The 17,389-nt window shown below is 38.4% G+C and overlaps 1 protein-coding gene across 1 annotated transcript in view; it reads right to left on the bottom strand.

Annotated features, from left to right (window-relative positions):
- The window catches only part of GRID1 (glutamate ionotropic receptor delta type subunit 1), a 524,523-nt gene that overhangs the window by 310,458 nt on the left and 196,676 nt on the right, over positions 1-17,389 (bottom strand). The gene's annotated exons all lie outside the window — the stretch shown is intronic.

The following is a 17,389-nucleotide window of genomic DNA, read 5'->3' on the forward strand; positions in this document are numbered from 1 at the left end:
GAGCTCCCACAGGAAGTGGCCAGTGATGCTCCACAGTCCAGCTGCAGTCTGCATAAGTTAGCTCAAAGTGGATAAACAGAAGAGCCTCTGGGGTGTAATTCAGAGCCCCGCTGGGACATGCAGAGTAGCTGAGCAGGAAATTCAGCTTCCAGCAGAAGAGAGGAGGCTGATGGTGCCTCCCTGGCACAAGGTGACTGCCTGCACGGGGCCCTGCTGCTGGTGCACCTGTCAGGTCTGGTGATGTGGGGGAGATTTGCTGCCACCCTAGCACTGACCCACCATCTCTGATCTCCCGTGAAAACAGATTGAGTTGGAAGGTAGAAAAATGAACATAATGTATCAAAAGTATTAAGTTTTCCTCCTCTAAACAGAAAAGTATATTTCCACTTTCAGAGACCAAAAAGTCAAAGGGACTGGACAGGTTATGCATAATTAATAGTAATTAACAGTTAATTGTTAATCAATACTAATTACATGAAGGCACAGTAATTAAATACATAAAACTGCTTCTAATGCAACCAATGAACCATTTCACCAAATATTTTAATACACCAGACATAAAATATATTTCACTTTGATATGAGATAGCAGAAAGAAATGTTAGATCTTTTGTACACGTAGAAGATCCAACACATATCCTAATGCAACAGACAGAGATGAAGTGCTTTTAAAATTATTTCCTTGATGGTCTTTACAATAAACATATGTCAGCTGCATTATCTAAATTTACTCTCTGTTGATTATAGCGATATGAAATTGTTCTTTGTTTTTCCTGAGAGCTGACCTGATTTAACAGCAGGGAGGCATTACATTTGCCAAATGGGAGACCCAGGTTCGGGAACAGATTTGATTTCCCAGGCTTCTTGCCAGAGAAAACTGAACATGTCATACAGGTAATTTATTTAGTCACAGTAGGGGAGGGAACAGAGAAGTGGGAACAGAGGGAGAGAACAGCAGAGCTGAGCTCTAAACCCCTGCAGAGCTCACCAACCAGCGAGCTTTGCTGTCACCGAGGGAGAGAGAAGCAAGACACACGAGTCTGTAGAAGGAACAATTTACTTGCAAAGCAAACAGAAGGAGAGAAAAAATAATGCCCTTTCTGATGGCGGGCTGCATTCAGAGAGTCACTTATTTGTGGAATATAGAGCTGATCGTCAGTTGTATAACAAGAGATAACTTGACGTAGCAGTTGACGCTAATCAAAAGCTGCTCACTTATTAGTAGCAAAAACACCAGGATAAAACAGGCCATACTAAATGGGGCCCCTTATCTCCCAGCACAGCCCACAGAAGAACACAGCTGAAGTATCTCAGCAAAGAATGTTTTGGTTGAGGCATTTTCCCAATGTTTTGTAGTTCGTGTCAATGGGTTAAAATGAAGAATTAGTCAATACACTTCTACATTCTGATATTTTGTCAATTGATTATGTTCTGCCTGAAAGCATATGCTACAGTAAGCGTTATCTCCTCTTGGCTTTCTGTTTTGAGATAGTACAGCAGGCAATAAAAAAATGCAATGACTACAGAAAACAGGTTTCGTATTTTCTGAATTGCTTTCTTTAGTCAAATTACAGAATGTGAAACAGATCATCATATTTCTAATAGAAGACTTTCACTATATAAAAATACAATGGATTCCGAGAAATTCAACCTCTCCATACTTATTACACTGAAGGGTGAGAATAAGCTTTTAGCATATAAAGAAGGCAAGTATTACTTTCTACATGAGTAACACAATCTGGAACAATGACATAACAGACACCGATTAATTAAAGAACTTATTAACTCTGAAGAAAACTTGAAATTACTTAGCAAGAGAATGTTCAAGGATTATGCAATCCCCGAAGAAAACTCTGGTGACATTTGTTTTTAAGATTTACCCCCACATGCCTGTGTTTTCTTGCATACAAAACTTTGTGACAAGAGAAAAAGTGTCATTTTCCGTTTTACTTCATCCTAACTATGGATTCTGAGCAACAACCAAGTGTCCCTGACTTTGTATATGAGTAAGTCACTAAATCTGTGTGTCAGTTGCTGCATCACAAGCACCCAAAAGAACCTGCAATTTTTGTACATGAATTTCATAACCCTCATCTTGATTTTGTTAAAGCTGCAATAAAGACATTTGAAGTGCCTTGGTTCATCTCAACCTACTAACATAAGGGAAAGCGTAATCAAAACACCCAGAGATCCTAATTGATCTTTAATTTCTATAGCTGTAATTATAACAATTTCATACTGTTATAACTAAGATGCTTTCATATTTATTTATCCTGTAGATATATTACATAGGTAAGTTTCAATAGATAATGTTTTTAAAGTATTTGTACCCCAGATAAAGCGACACAATGTTCTAGCAATCCTGCCTCCAGGTTTCACTGCTATATGAATAGCGATAGTTATTAGTTTAACTGTGCTGAATGCCTTCATCATCATCAGGCTGCATTTTAAGAGAACACCAACATCCTACAAACCATACAGTAAGAAACGTGTATGTTTACATGATGAAAACACGAACATCACCATATCTGAAGAATAAATCTGCATTCATCTATTTAAGCAGACTACATTATGTCATAGTAGTTGTTCATCAATGTTACTATCAATGTTCGCCTCCATCAACAGACCATTGCTCAAGCTTATACTTGGATTTTATTTAAGTTTCCCAAATTATCGATTAATCCAGTTCTTAGTTGTTTCAGTGAAGTGTCTCTCCTAGCTTATATTTTTGAAGTCTGTTTTCAGAAAGTCCTATTTCTGCATCTGCTTGACATTTTGCATCTTAAACCGTTATTTCCATTACAGAGCTTCATGAGACTCTGCTCTCTTCTCCATCTATTGTCAGGATGGTGGCAGAAATAACACAAGTTAATATATTTTGGGCATCTTCTAACTCAATTTGTCTAACTTGACTCTCACATCATACCAATACATGCTAAACTTTTCTCTCATTCTGTGATGCTCATCTCTAACTCCAGCCATAACCATTTAAGACCACACTTAAGCCTAGAAGAGCAGCAATTATTTTTCAAACTGCACCTTATCCATATGACCTTTTTAATCGGTGGGACTCCTCATAGCATGTGAGATAATACAAGAATCCTGCTTTGCTACAGTCACATTCAAGGTCTTGCTCTTCTACCATTGCTCATGTATCGCCATCCTATTTCTGAAGACAGGTGCAGATGGCAGAGTCCTGACTTGGCACCATCTTCATAGAGATATTTGCATTAAGAGCTTTAGTTCAGATCTCTCTGTAATTAAATTCGTCTCTCTCTAAAGTGCAGAGAATCAAAATACTCCAAGAGAAACTGTTGTCTTGCTCCTGGCAACATGACAATATGACCATCTTTCAGTCTCCCTTTCAGCGGTTCCCTGTTATTCAGAAAAGGGTAGAAACTTGTTCCTTTGTTTCCACAGTTATCAATAGACCAGCTGCCATGGTAATTTAGGATCTAACAATATATCCACCTACTGGCATTCACATTGCCTCTTCAAACTTCAATGCCTTTCTGTCTCTCACTTCTGTGTACCACTGTAGCTGATCCTACCCACTTTGGACACCATCTGATTATATTTGATAAATCCTCTCTGAATTGTTTTTCATTTTTTTACTAGAATTTTTTTGTCTTTTTCAGTTTAACTAATCCTTAGGAGTTCTTTACTGCACTGCAAGTGGAGAATCATCATAATAATAAAAAAACTTGCATTTTCAAAAATGCCACTGCTTGAAAACTGAGAGGTTGCTGTCTTTTTGCTCAGAAAGACTTTCTGGTGAAGGAAAGGAACTTCAGATCTGGCAAGAGAGTGGAAATCCAGTCACACTGCATGTACCTGCTATTTCTGGTGCAGTACTCTGCAATGAAATGACTAATAAAGTTGGCACTAAAGTGTTTGTAATGAGGTTTCAAAGCTACTGTCCTGCTGATGTTAGTGACTTCACGCTTGCCTCAGTGTTATTGTCTCAGTCAATCTGATAGAAAACTCATTTTTCACATTGTTCATCTTGAAAACCAGTAGAGGGAAAAGTAGCTTTCTTATTAAAACATTAAATTCCAGAGAACAAAACAAATTCTGGGGAGAAAAATAAATACATAAACCTATTTCAGGAACCTAAATCCTAATAATCCATGAGACTCTCAAGATCTGTAATTTATTCTGCAAGTCCACCAACTGGCCTAGCAAGCAGGTTCAGAATAGCATGTGCTATACACAAATAAACACACAAGAAGCTAGCTACTGTATTGTTCACATGTGCAAAACTTAAGCAGCAATTTGGTTCGTTAGTTAATTTACTTAGATACATGAAACAAAAGTTTTGGGTCAAACACTAGAATAGCAAAGAGTTGGGAGATAAAAATATATCAGTTCAGGAATCTGATAAGCTGTGTCTTTAATCAAGATGTAAAGTCTAGAAAAAAAACACATCCATAGAGATATTATTAAATTAAATAGAAAAAGTCTTGGGAGGTTTGCTGAGAGCACCGAGATGAGACAAAGGATGAAGATAGAAGGAAGAAGACTGAAGTTCACCAAGGAATACTTCAAGAGGATGATAACACAATTCCTTCAGCTAAAACCAAAGTAATAAACCAGAGAAGTGGGCATTTTCACACATATCTACACAAATTCAAATGTTTCTACTGCTGTACACAAGAAGCTCCTATGAAATCACGGGCACAAACCTACTGCTAACTTAGTCACACAGAAAAACAGTAAAAGACTGTTAGTTATCTACATTTTAATTCTCTTTAGGCCTCAAAAGTCCTTTGAAATTTAAATGGTTTTGTGCAAAACCTTTGCATAAGGCAGACAAAATTGCAGAATAATCTTATTAATATTGCTGAAAATCCTTCTATGAAAAATACTGACCTATAGATTCACTCCTACTATTGGTGAATTAAGGACAACATCAAAATCAGTAACCTAAGCACTCCCTCAACATGATGCTTCACTAAATGGGGTTTCCTGAAGAATATTTTTTCCTTACTTTACATTTTATGATATTTGCTTACTCTTCAGCTTCTTTCATTAACTGAGTAAGGCAATTCATAATGAATTTACATCATTGGCACCTAATGCGTGTGTCCTTCCTTTGGATACTTAGCAATAAATATATTTTTCTTTGTTCCAATTCTGCAGACTTGTACTTAGCTTTATGTTCTGTACTTACACTATGTTTTTTCAAATAACTCAGCATTTATTATTTTTATTATGAAAACTACACAAAGCTACAGGTACTTGTCACAGAGTAACTTAATAGAGAGAAAAGATACCAAGCATAGACAGCAAAAATATTTTATGTAGCGCTTTTATTGCTGTATCACCCTATGTGTAGTGAAGATGAATATTTCTTACTCCATTACACAGACCATCAATCAAAAGAAAATGAGTCTTAAAATAAGAAAACAAATTCACAATTAGTCCTCTGTGGTTTGATGCAAAAATCAAACCAACCAAAACTCTTAACTACCCCAGCTTATATGTGCACATTTTTTGGATATAACATTTGAGAACGAGAAATATTTCCTTCCTTTCATTTAAACAGCTCTTCTGCACATGGGACTGGGATACAGGCACTCTTCGATCCCACACTTTTTGTGATTATTTTGGAAGCCATAGGAAAGCCTGACATAGCCTCACCATAGCTCCTGAGGACAACTTGTGTTCCCCACTTGCTGGCATCCAGAGCCAAACGTGATGCCAAGTCCTCCACCAGAGATGAGAAAGTATTCCCCATGTGTAATAATGCATTGTGAGAAAGGCCTTGGAGAGCACCTGTGGCTACCCCAGAATTCAAAATACAAATGTGACCATTGATGAATACTGCAGACACTCTTGCGACATAAATAAATAACCAGCCTGAGAACCAAAGAGAACAGAACATGCCTGGGGTTTGTCAATTAAATAATATTATTTCCAGACTTCGCAGAAACACAATATAAACTTAAAACAAAGAAAGCATGTACCTACCCAACAAAAAGATAACACAAACTCTAATGTTTGCATCCTCAAAACCCGTTTTCTGAAGACTCATATCAAACAAACCTCACTTTATGAGTCCTTTTGCTGAAGCCATAAAACCCACATTGGAAAGAATTCAGAGTAAATCAGTGCAGGGGTCTCTCCAGTTCCAAGAAGCCAAGTGCCCCATTTCCTGCCAGCTTGCAAGCTCAGGAAGGGCTTCAAAATCTGACACACACACACCATATTGCGAGAGTATATCTGGACAAGATGCTGATAATTTCCCTTGTGTAAATATGTACGATGTAAGGTTCTTAACAAGTTATTTGCAACAGCAATAAAACCTGGGGCCACGATCTCTAAAAACCACAGACTTACAGTATAAAAGCTAAAATACATATAAGCCAATAAGTAGCAAGGTCATTAGCATCTATGCACGAACGATGCCCTCCATGGGGATTTTTGCTACTTAGTCTCTTAATAACTTCCAACCAAAACCATTACACTAGATAATATATTTTTAAAAAAAATAATAATAATAATTACTATTTAGCCTGTTTCTGAATTCATTCCTCATCCTTCACTATCTCTTTTTTTTTGAAAACACAGGATACAGGAATCATAGCTGTTTTTTCTTAGCAACTGAATCTTAGCAACTGAAAAAAGACTGGCAAGTCAGTTGATAAACACTTTTTTTTTTTCCTTTTAGAAAACCTTATCATAAATTGTATGGGTAAAGTCCTAAAGATGGACATTTCAGTCTTCAATTTACGTAAAATTCTCAGCGGGCCAGCTCAAAGTGCCTCATCATCTAAAATTTAGATATGCATCATCACCTACATTTTCTAAGATAATGACGATTATTTCAGTAGGCCATCAGTTACAATGAAAAGATTCCAGAAAACCAGTACATATATATATTACTGTGCATTTAAGTGTACAGGTAATCAGCATGTCAGAATATCCCTGACAAAGCAGCATCTAAAAACACCTCAAAATCTAAGGAAAGCATGAGATTTTGAAATGTTTACCAGAAAATTTCCAGAAGTGTTATTAAAGATCCCCCCCCATTCTTGGGCTGTCTTTTTATTGGTTTTCCAACATGCAGCAGCCTAAGCTGAACAAGAAAGAGGAAAAGGGGAAGGAGAGGAGACAAAAAAAACCCACAAAGTAATTTTTTTAATATATATTTTTCCTAATTTTTTCTTTTTCCTTCAGAATCATGCTAACCAGTACTCGTAGAACAGAGCAGCAAATGGTGATTATCGCCTTCCTTGCACTGCTTTGCCCAAACTGTCCATTTACTTCTCCTGGGGTCAGCAGCTGGTTCCATCTCCTTTGTGTCACTGCTCAGAGCAATAAAGGGACACCTCGTCACTGCTTGTTCATACTGGCTGCATAGGAGACACAGTATTTAGATTTTCAACTTGCTTTCAACTATAATATATGCCTTACCACCCGATGTCTTGTGGGCCAATTCTCAGCATGTGTAAACTGTCAGAGCTCCCCTGACATTACCAGAACTGCCCTTTACCTCTAAATAATAGTCACTGTGCCTTGTTTCCTCCATTATCCCCTTGGTTCAGCGTATTCAGTAAACAGTTGTTGCTGCCTTGCCCACACAGACAGATTGTCTAGTATTGGTATGAACGCTGCAAAATGCTTTTATTTTATAGGACCTGTAGTGAGACCACCAAGTTACATAAAACCTTTCCTTAGAATGCATATTGACTGCAGCAATTGGAGGTTTAAAGCAGTTCCCCTGGCAAATCAAACCAAAAAGGCATTGCACTGCATGACAACGTTCTTTGTGTCAGTATCGCCCCAATAAACCACCAGCTGTCATACTTGAAAAGTTAACCAGGAGCAGGAAGAGGAGCAGTCTAGACCACCCTTCCACTCATATTTATGCAGATAAAGAAGGAAAACAGTTACCACAACTAGAGTTGCAGCTTGCATTTAATTTATGGGAGCGTACTAATAGCTCTCTTCAGTCTTTAATAGTCTAAAATAAAACATGAAGGTCCTCTCACACCGAGCACACCAGTAATAACTGCTTTACTCGTCAAGCAGTTTAGTTTCCATACAACTGAGTGATGCCACCAAGTGGTGAAGAAACGCACCACTCGTTTCCCAAGTAAGATTTTGAGTCACTCTTCACTGACTACATTTTCTGTGGAAAAGCTTCCATCATGAAATCAGTACAAGGCATATTCCATTGATAAAAGTGCGTTAATTGAGCACCAGTGAGAGATAAGAGATGGCCTTGTTTTCACAGAAGGCAGATCTGGTACTGCTCTCTAGCTCCTCCAAAGAAGGTAAAAGTCTAAGAGCAGAAACAGCTTTCTAGCTAATAATCTGCTTTTGGAAGCCCAAGACAAGAAAAATTGCATGATGTAGGTATTAAAAACAAACAAACAAAAATCTGTAGGCAACAATTTTGCAATGTGAGTAGTTAAGGATGTGAAACATCATAGAATTTAAGCAATTTCTAGTTTTTATTCATTAATAATTAAAAAGCATCCTTAAAGCAGCTAAATAGTACCTGACAGCACAGTAATTCTCCAGAATAACTCCACTTCTGTTTTCTCAACAAAATGTAATTCCATTTGTAATGGTTTTCTCCTGGAATAATATTTTAGCATAATGTTTAAAAATGTGAATAAGCATTTCTGGTGTTTTTGAACAGAGCATGGTTTTCAGATGTACATGTTAATCACAATGACATTAATACTATTTTAAGACACTAGGTAGAACTGAACCAGCTTTGACTTTTTCTTTCTTTCTCCCCGTCAACACTAGTCCTGAGGTAGAATTAACTGCAAACCACCTCAATGATTCAAGGGACATAAACAACTGTTTTTCTGAGTGCTGCATATTCGATTTCCATTCTTTGCAAGTTCTTCCATAATTATGTTTTCTTTTGCCCTTCAGCACAGAATAAACTGCACTTTCTCACCCTCTACTTCTTCCACCTGCCTTTCATGACAAATCATAGTGATAGGAAAGTATTTTTTCACACCTTCATTAGCATTCTGCAGGGATGCTTGGCTTTGCTGCCTCCTTTGCAACTATTTTACATGTACACGCTGAGTATTATTTTACTATCAGCGTGGGTCAGGCTCAGTTCCGGCACGCACAAGAGGAAAACACTCTCCTGCCATTTACAAAAAGCAGTCAAATGTAGCAGCTCTAGACAAGCTGATAAAATCTCCCAGTTCCTTGGTACTGAGAAACTCATTCAGATTCTGAGCTGCATTGACAAATAAGGAACATGTTAGCCCTGCTGGCCCGTCTAATTGGTAGTAATGATACCTATGCACAGAAAGTGACAACAGAAACTTCAAAGTGGGGATGGGGGGAGCTCTCCCTTCCCTTAAATTGTTCTCCTTTGTATCATGCCTCATGCCAAAAAGCAGGAGGGATGAACATCTGTCTGAAATCACGACATGGCTTCTGAACAAACTACAAGAAATTTCTCTATTCTGTTGTTTCCCCAGCACATTCGGGGCACATGCCACTCACCACACACTCCTGCTCACCTGGAAATGTTAAGGAAACCAAAACACTGACACATGACTGCTTTTCCATAACCAAGCTTCCATTGTCACAGAATCACAGAATGTCAGGGATCGGAAGGAACCTCGAAAGCTCATCCAGTCCAATCCCCCTGCCAGAGCAGGAACACCCAGATGAGGTTACACAGGAAGGTGTCCAGGCAGGTTCTGAATGTCTCCAGAGTAGGAGACTCCAGTCTGTGCCCCAGTAAAACACCTGCTTAAAAACAACCAAAACATACAATTGCACACTTCACTCCAAAGCAGCATTTCACATCCTCTGAGCTAAATTTTAAGGAGACTTAGAAGGGAGCCTTTGGTGTGTATATATAAATACTATCAGAGCTGCTGCATTACAAGAAGATAAATGCTAAGGTAACATTACTCAAGGTAAATTCATAAAAGCTGCCATTGCCTCCTGCATGGACAGCAAGTTCCATACTCCAATATCCAGCTCAAGAAATGCACAGCACTAAAACTTATCCTCAGCATCCTGCCTATGATCTCCTCCTCCAACAGCTATTACTTTTACCAGCCAAGTGGACAGCAATATTATGTAAGGCAGATGAGACACCAGAAATCAATTCACGTAGCCAGGGAAGCAGGCCCATGGTGAAGGAGACAGCTTATCCAAAAAACAAGCATTTATTTATGCCAACTGCAGAAAGACTTTTAGCGTTTATGAATCTAGCTGTGACTCAGTCCACATTTATGGCATATATTTATTGACAAGTTTTAGGGGTTGATCTATTGAAAGATCTCTGCAATGTATCACATACTTGCAATTGCATCCAAGGATTATACAAATATCCCAAACCTAGCAGCTATCTAAAGCTGCTATTTCATTTTCTAAAATCAACTTTAAAAGGAACACTTTCTTCTTTCCTCATCCGTGAAACACATAATGAATGCCAAAATTATTTTTGCTCAATACTAAGAAAAATATCCTGCCCTCACTCAGCACCAGTATTCCTTACATTAAAACCACTTTGCTTGCAGATTTCAAAACCCCATGGCTATCCAGTGCTACAAAATGGGTGGCATTAAAATACTGCAAATCTGCTTTCTACAGTTTTCCTTTTAGGAATTGCCTTACACTAACTTCGGACACCACACAGAACATTTTTAACACCTAATAAAGCTACTCTAAATTATTGGAGTATTACTCCAAATATCTCCCCTTTAGCTCTGCATGAGTCAAATCAGGGAAAAACATTAAAGCCCATCAATTTTCAAGAGTTCTCATCTAAATACATGAAATTAGCCAGTTGTTCAAACTTGTTTAACACCTGATAGTTCCCACTGTGAACCTTAAGGCAGATTTTCAAGAAGTCACAACACTTATGAACCTCTTATCCAGAGGCTGCTTGAAGACCAGGCCTCTTCTTTTGATGCTTGAATGAGACCTGACCTCTCTAAAGTTGCTTTCATTTTGGACTGGATTATTATTATTTTTTAAACCATCTCGGCCTCCATCTCTGTGGATAAACACATATTATGCTGTGCATAACCAGGCTTACCTCATACCAGCACAGATGTAGAATATTTCTTTAATCTCATTCAGAATTGTTTAAAACTTGGCCTAATTATGCCTTGTGCCTAGGGTTTCTCTGCACAAAAAAATCACTCTAGGGAAGACTCCAATGTGAAAACTAAAAAGACAACCTGGAGCGACAGACAGGTTTGATAGAGGCAAGTACTTTTTCAGCTACATCTAATGTGAAGGTTAAAAATTCAAAGAAAAGTCACACCAAAAGACAAAGAGCTATTCAGAGGTGGTCAAGCCTCTCTTTGCTGGACACACTTGCTTTTAATGTTCTTATCAAACAGCAACATGGAGTTTCTGAAGATCTCCCTCCCTCTCTTCTACTGCACACATCTCCCCAGCACACAAAGGCCACACACTGGTGTGCCCATTGCTGCTGTTCCACAGGGCCACCCATGATAGTGCCAGGGACACCTGGAGCACATCAAGCATAATTATGTGTCCCAGAGAGCAAAGGTCAAAAGCAGGAGGACACCAGTGTTTTGCTCCTCAGTCTTGCTGGTAGAGAGAAATGGTTTGCAGAGGAGCAGACAGAGCCTGTGGTTTTAATACCTGTTTGCACAGCTGGTGTCAACAGCAGGTTTTTACAACCATGGAACCCTCTTTCAAGACCGAGAACTTCTGGAAAGAGACAGTATCTATTCAATCAGTGGTGTAAAAGCATCTTTGCCACCAGGTTGGCCAAAATGGTGAAAAGAGCTTTAAACTAGGAGCAACGGGAAGGGAAATGACAGCCAACAGTCAAACGAGGAATTGGGAAACCAGCTTGTTGAGCAAGGGCACAGGCTGACATGCACAAGAGAGACCTTGAAAACAGCAAGGAAGGGACCTACACCAAGGGTATGCACACAAATACAGAAATGGCAAGAGGTGAGTGTGATGGGGAATCCTCTCACACCACGTTGAGAAATGAGCAGGGGTGGGTGCATTCACAGGGCTACAGCCTCACAAAGATGCTGTGGAACCTTCTCTCAGTACTGGAGTGCTGCTGCAGTAACTTCTTTTTAATACAATAGGTTTACTTCTCCATTGTTCAGCTAGTGACTGGGTTCTAGGAACTGACAGAATTATTGTTTTTTAAAGCAAATGAATCATAGATGTGAATAGATTTGTTAATGAAATTCAATTTTCAATGAACTATTCAGACCAAATTTTACCTTTTTTTATATAAGCCTTAAAATTACTTGCTAAAGTGACCCAGAAGTGAGAAACAGGTGTATTAAATCCATACAGAAAAATAATCAGCTTTATACAGCACTTTATTGCATAGAAATATGTATTAATATTTTATTCTACTAGGCTCCTATTCTGTCCATCACTGATTAGACTACCTGACCTTCACTTTGAGCTTTCTTTGCTCTATATTTCTTCCTCCTTTGTCTTCATTACAATTACACAGAGTACTTCTTCTAATCAAGTTTCTACAGGTAAAATAATGTACTAACAATTAAAACGCTTTATTAATAAGACAATTGATGAAACTACTCCAAAGCATCATAGTTTCAAAGATGTTATTAATTCCAATACTTATGCATTTTATTTAATAATTTCAGGCAAATAAGATATTAAGTCATATATATGAAGCTAATAATTAAATTAGATTACAAAAAGGACTATAGAATGCACAATAAAAAAATTAAAATTAAAAAAAAAATAATCAGGAAGCAAGCCGAAACTGACTAATCTAGAAAGACCCACATATAAAGGATCTGCTATTAAATACCAAAAATTTTGTCCCTGTCTCCTACAACAGGATTTTAAAGAATGCTACGGAAGACCAAGGGAGCATTAGTGTGCTGTGGTCAGAGGAACTGATCCCGAGGAACAAACACTTACTAAGATATTATCAAGTGTGATGGGACAAGTAATACTCGGTAAGGAATTCCACTATTGCGTCTTCCTGAACCTGTTTCTACAGGACATTGTAACACCAGTAACCATTGCCTGTGTGGAAAGTTAAACAGAGATGCTAGGAAAATGCCTAAATTGACAAGACAGATGTCATACGAAAGAAGCAGCACCACATTCCAACCTGGGCACGAAGAAGGATTGGTTTAAGAAAAGGAAAAGATGCACCTCATATACAGAAGCAGAAAGAGCAGGTCAGAGAAGGATGCTGCTATCAAATATCAGTTCTCCTTTTACCAGTTACAAAACAATAAATGACTTATCAGAGACGTGAATTTCTAATCAGAAGTACCACTACAAATTAGGATTTTTATTTGTTTATTCATAGGTCACGAGTTTCTCACTAAAGGCTTTTACTACATCTTTAAATGTGCATTCATTATTGCTCATACAGATTTTCTGGGAATATGTATTATAGTCACATGGTCTATAGTCATAAATGAAGAAAAAAAATTCAGAAGGCAAATGTTAGAAAGTCACAACAGCTACAACCTTCTTGCTGTTCCCAGCATCAGGGAATTTTACTGCAAGAGAAGCACTCACATTCTAGGACCACTAAAAACCAAGGTACAGCAGAGCACCACAGACAGCACAGTGTCAGCTTTAGAGCCTCGACATACTGACAGTAACAATGTTATATTCCCTGCAGGGCTAAGGTTTTATTCAGTTGTCATTGTATGATTGTTATACTCACTCTGATTTTTTCTTTTATTGTACATCATCTTTATAAAATCACTGTCCCATCCAAAACATATGCTATATACACCACCTCAATTGTGACATTCTTCATAACTTCTTTTCTCATAATCACTGTTTTCATAAAGTAACTTGTCTGTAAGGTGTGGGGCTGGGGGGGGATCAATACTAAGGCCTGATGGTACTTTCCCCCTCAAGAATCTCTCTTGTCTGATTTCTAATAACTTACACAATTGGCATTGTGGGCTTTTACTGTTTCCCAAATCTCTCCAGAAGTGAGGCATTGCCTCCTGAGCGTAGGTCTCTGGACACCTAATGAAGGTGCAGTTTCTGAGACCTCAAACATTGCAGCCTGGTTCTGTAGACTCAGTGGTTACAATTAGCTCTCTAAGCTTCCCAATTTACTTAAAATAACCCTTTTCCAAAGAACAAATTTCATGGGTGCTAGACTAGACTATAATTTTTCATTCAAGGATCTCTAACAGTCAAAATACAGATCACAGTTGTTAACACAAGAAACTGGGTAAAAATACTAACATGCCATTTCCAGGCTCCTGAACATATGACCCTCACCCTGGATGACTCTTCCAGATTTCTGTGTTTTCTTCAGACTGAACACTCATCTGTCCCCCTTCCTTTCCTTCTGTTTGTTGCCTGGACCACAGAATTTCTTCCCACATGTAACCTTTTATCTCTTCTTCCTTAAAATGTGTGGTGAAAGACCTTGCTTTTATAACATTTTGTCATGCTTTTATAATATAGTCAACTTTGTGAATAACTCAGACTGAAGTCCACACTAAGTACATAGCTTCCTGCCTTAATTTGATTTTGGTCTTTATAAACTCATTTTTTCATAAGCAGTAACCAACCCTTGCTTCAAGGGCCTTCCACAATCACTGGTAGTTTCCATTGCTACTTACACATTATCACCTAAAAAAACCAACCAAACAAACAAAACAAAACATCCTTTCAAAAATAAAAGACAAAAGGAAGGGAGAATATCCATTTTTCATATGGACTTCCATCAGCTGTATATCTTTGTATAGAGTTCACGATCTTGGGGGAAAAAAAAATCATGCATTGTAAATAAGCCAGTTCTGAAGGAAGTTTCAAAATAAAATGATTCACACATCACATAACATTTTTCATATGAACTTAATAGCACAGCAGATGCATTTTCCCCATGAGGTAAATCATTCATCACTACAGAACTCCCTCATCTGCAGGAAAGAGCTATGCTTTGGTTTTCTCTTTTGTTTTTTCTCTTATCAGGTACTTTAAGGGTTTATATTGGTTAATGCAGCCAGAAAACTCTTTTCCTCTCATACCAGAAATGGTAGTTTCAGAATCTTCTCATCGCAGATCTCAATCACCAAGATAGTCTCCCACATCAGCCCCCTATCTAAATGCCTTCTATTATTGTTGTCCCTTTCAACCTTTGTCACAGCTCACTTATCTTCTCTCAAATTACATTTTAAAGCTAGGACCAGGACATTTGAATTTTTAGCTAAGCCTAATGTCTTGATTTAGAAAGTACCTAAAATCTTGCTAGACAGACAGGTTCTTCACCAGTGCAAGTACACAGTTGTACTAGAACATGCTTTACAAAGCACATACTTACTCACCCCTCCCACATCCCCTGAAGTGAGCTCTATGGAAAGCTTGAGCATTTTCTGCAGTATTTATTATACATACAGTACTATGAACCACTTGTATTTTGGACCTGATTCATCTGAATAAGCAACTTACTTGAAATCAAATTGAATTTATTCCCTCACTAGGCTGAAACTACTTTGCACAACCAGGAAAACTACATCCTGGATAAGACATATCAGCTGATTTCTCAGGGGAGCTTTCTGTCAGAGAGACTCTTCATATTTACATGATAAGAATATTTTTATATAGTCCAAATCTACATCTTTAGACCATCTGTCTGGCAAACAATGACTTTGCAGATTGATTACTCTTTGAAATTCCATGGGGATCAGTCTTATGAAATAAGATAAATACATATACATATATGTATTTAGACTGACATGTATTTCTCAGCTCTACAAGAGAAAAGCGATTTTTTTCCACTGATAACATGGTTCCTTAGCTGTACAGCCCAAGGCATAATACATTATCTTTGCCCAGGGTACTAATGGCGGGTGTTAATGAAGCCCCATTCTGCAGCAACCTTAAAGTCTGGGGGAAATTCATCTCCTTGTAGGCTTTACACATTACATCTAGGTGCAATGGAGGCACATACAGGATGCTGCTTCCTCACAGCCCTCTCCTAGTGCAGGGTGGCTGCCACATACCAGACACAGCCTGGACACTCTGGAGATCAAGGCAAACATCTACTGTAAGGACATATTACTGCTTCTCTTACCTGGCCTGGTGGCTACAACAGAGCATAGCAAGATGTTACAAGTCAGTTGCATGACTGAATCCTGCCTGCAGGAGGGTGATTGTCAGGTATATTTAAACCTATTTCATGACAGGGAACCTGGACAATCAGGGAAAAACATTTTTTGCTCCCTTTCATTCCCAGCCAGTTCCAGTCTAAGAGACATTTCTGCGTATAACGAAAAGAAAGACAGTATTTTCTGTCAATGCTCTCAGCTATCTTTGTCTCTGTTTTGACTTAAATGGAAGACAACTTTTATGTTGTATGAATATACTCTTTCTAACATCTGGGACCAAATGCTCAGAGTCCAGCCAACTGGACTGCACCAAGTCCAGGGAGCCAAGAGAGATGCCTGTTGTCACTAGAAATCTTTGTGCCCCACAATGTGCTAATGTAGTTGAAAGTAAATATGATCTAAAAGGTATTTTGAAGTGTAAAGTTTCTTGCCCACTGACCATTGGTGAAGTCATCTAAATCTCTACAAAGCAAAAGATCAACCACAAGTAGTTCCATATGGAGAACATACTAATATTTGTCTTTAAAATTTCAGAAATTTCTATTTTAAATTTAACCTTGGAATTTCAACATAGCTAACAGCTTTTTTTCCCTCTATTTTTTTCTTTTGCAACCTAAATACTTGCAAAATAAAGCATAAATGCACAACTTTGTTTTGATGCTGAAACTGAAAAGGAACAGGACTCAGCTGAAGTTTATTGCACCAACTAGCTCTTGCAGTGTCAGCTAATTAGTTATGGTACAGCTGAAATCTCTGTTACCTGTCAATCCCAGCAGTCCATTCCCATGGATCACCACTGGGCAGCACAAGCAAAAAATTAGTAACAGTGGTTCAGTGGCTTAGGTTTTATCTGAAGCCCTCAAGGAGAAGAGTTCATGCAAACATGATGTTGATTTGCAGTGATGACTGTATGTGGATACATCCACAACATGCTTTCCATCTTTCCAGAACAAACGAGTATTGCTGAATGCCTCTCATGTTCTCTCCTACAAGCTTTCTCATAGGTGTATTTGGGATACCACTAACTCACAAGCACACATACAGTGTTTTTTCTATTTAACATATGCATAATCTGTTGATGCAGCAAGAAGTGAATTCCTTGTAGGCCTATTTTTAACATGCCTATACAGTAGACTAAACTTTCCCATAAACCTGAGAACAGGTGCACTTCTCACAGAGTACTTCATATTCCTAGTGGGCTGATGCTGGTGTTGACCGGCTCTCTGGGGTGCCATGGACAGCGGCGCAGGTTCTCGGTGTGTTAGCCAGGGGCCATCCTTGCCAAGTTGCTCAGTGAGCTCACCCGGCCCG

This window comes from Nesoenas mayeri (assembly GCF_963082525.1).
Source record: "Nesoenas mayeri genome assembly, chromosome: 7".
Classification (NCBI taxonomy): domain Eukaryota; kingdom Metazoa; phylum Chordata; class Aves; order Columbiformes; family Columbidae; genus Nesoenas; species Nesoenas mayeri.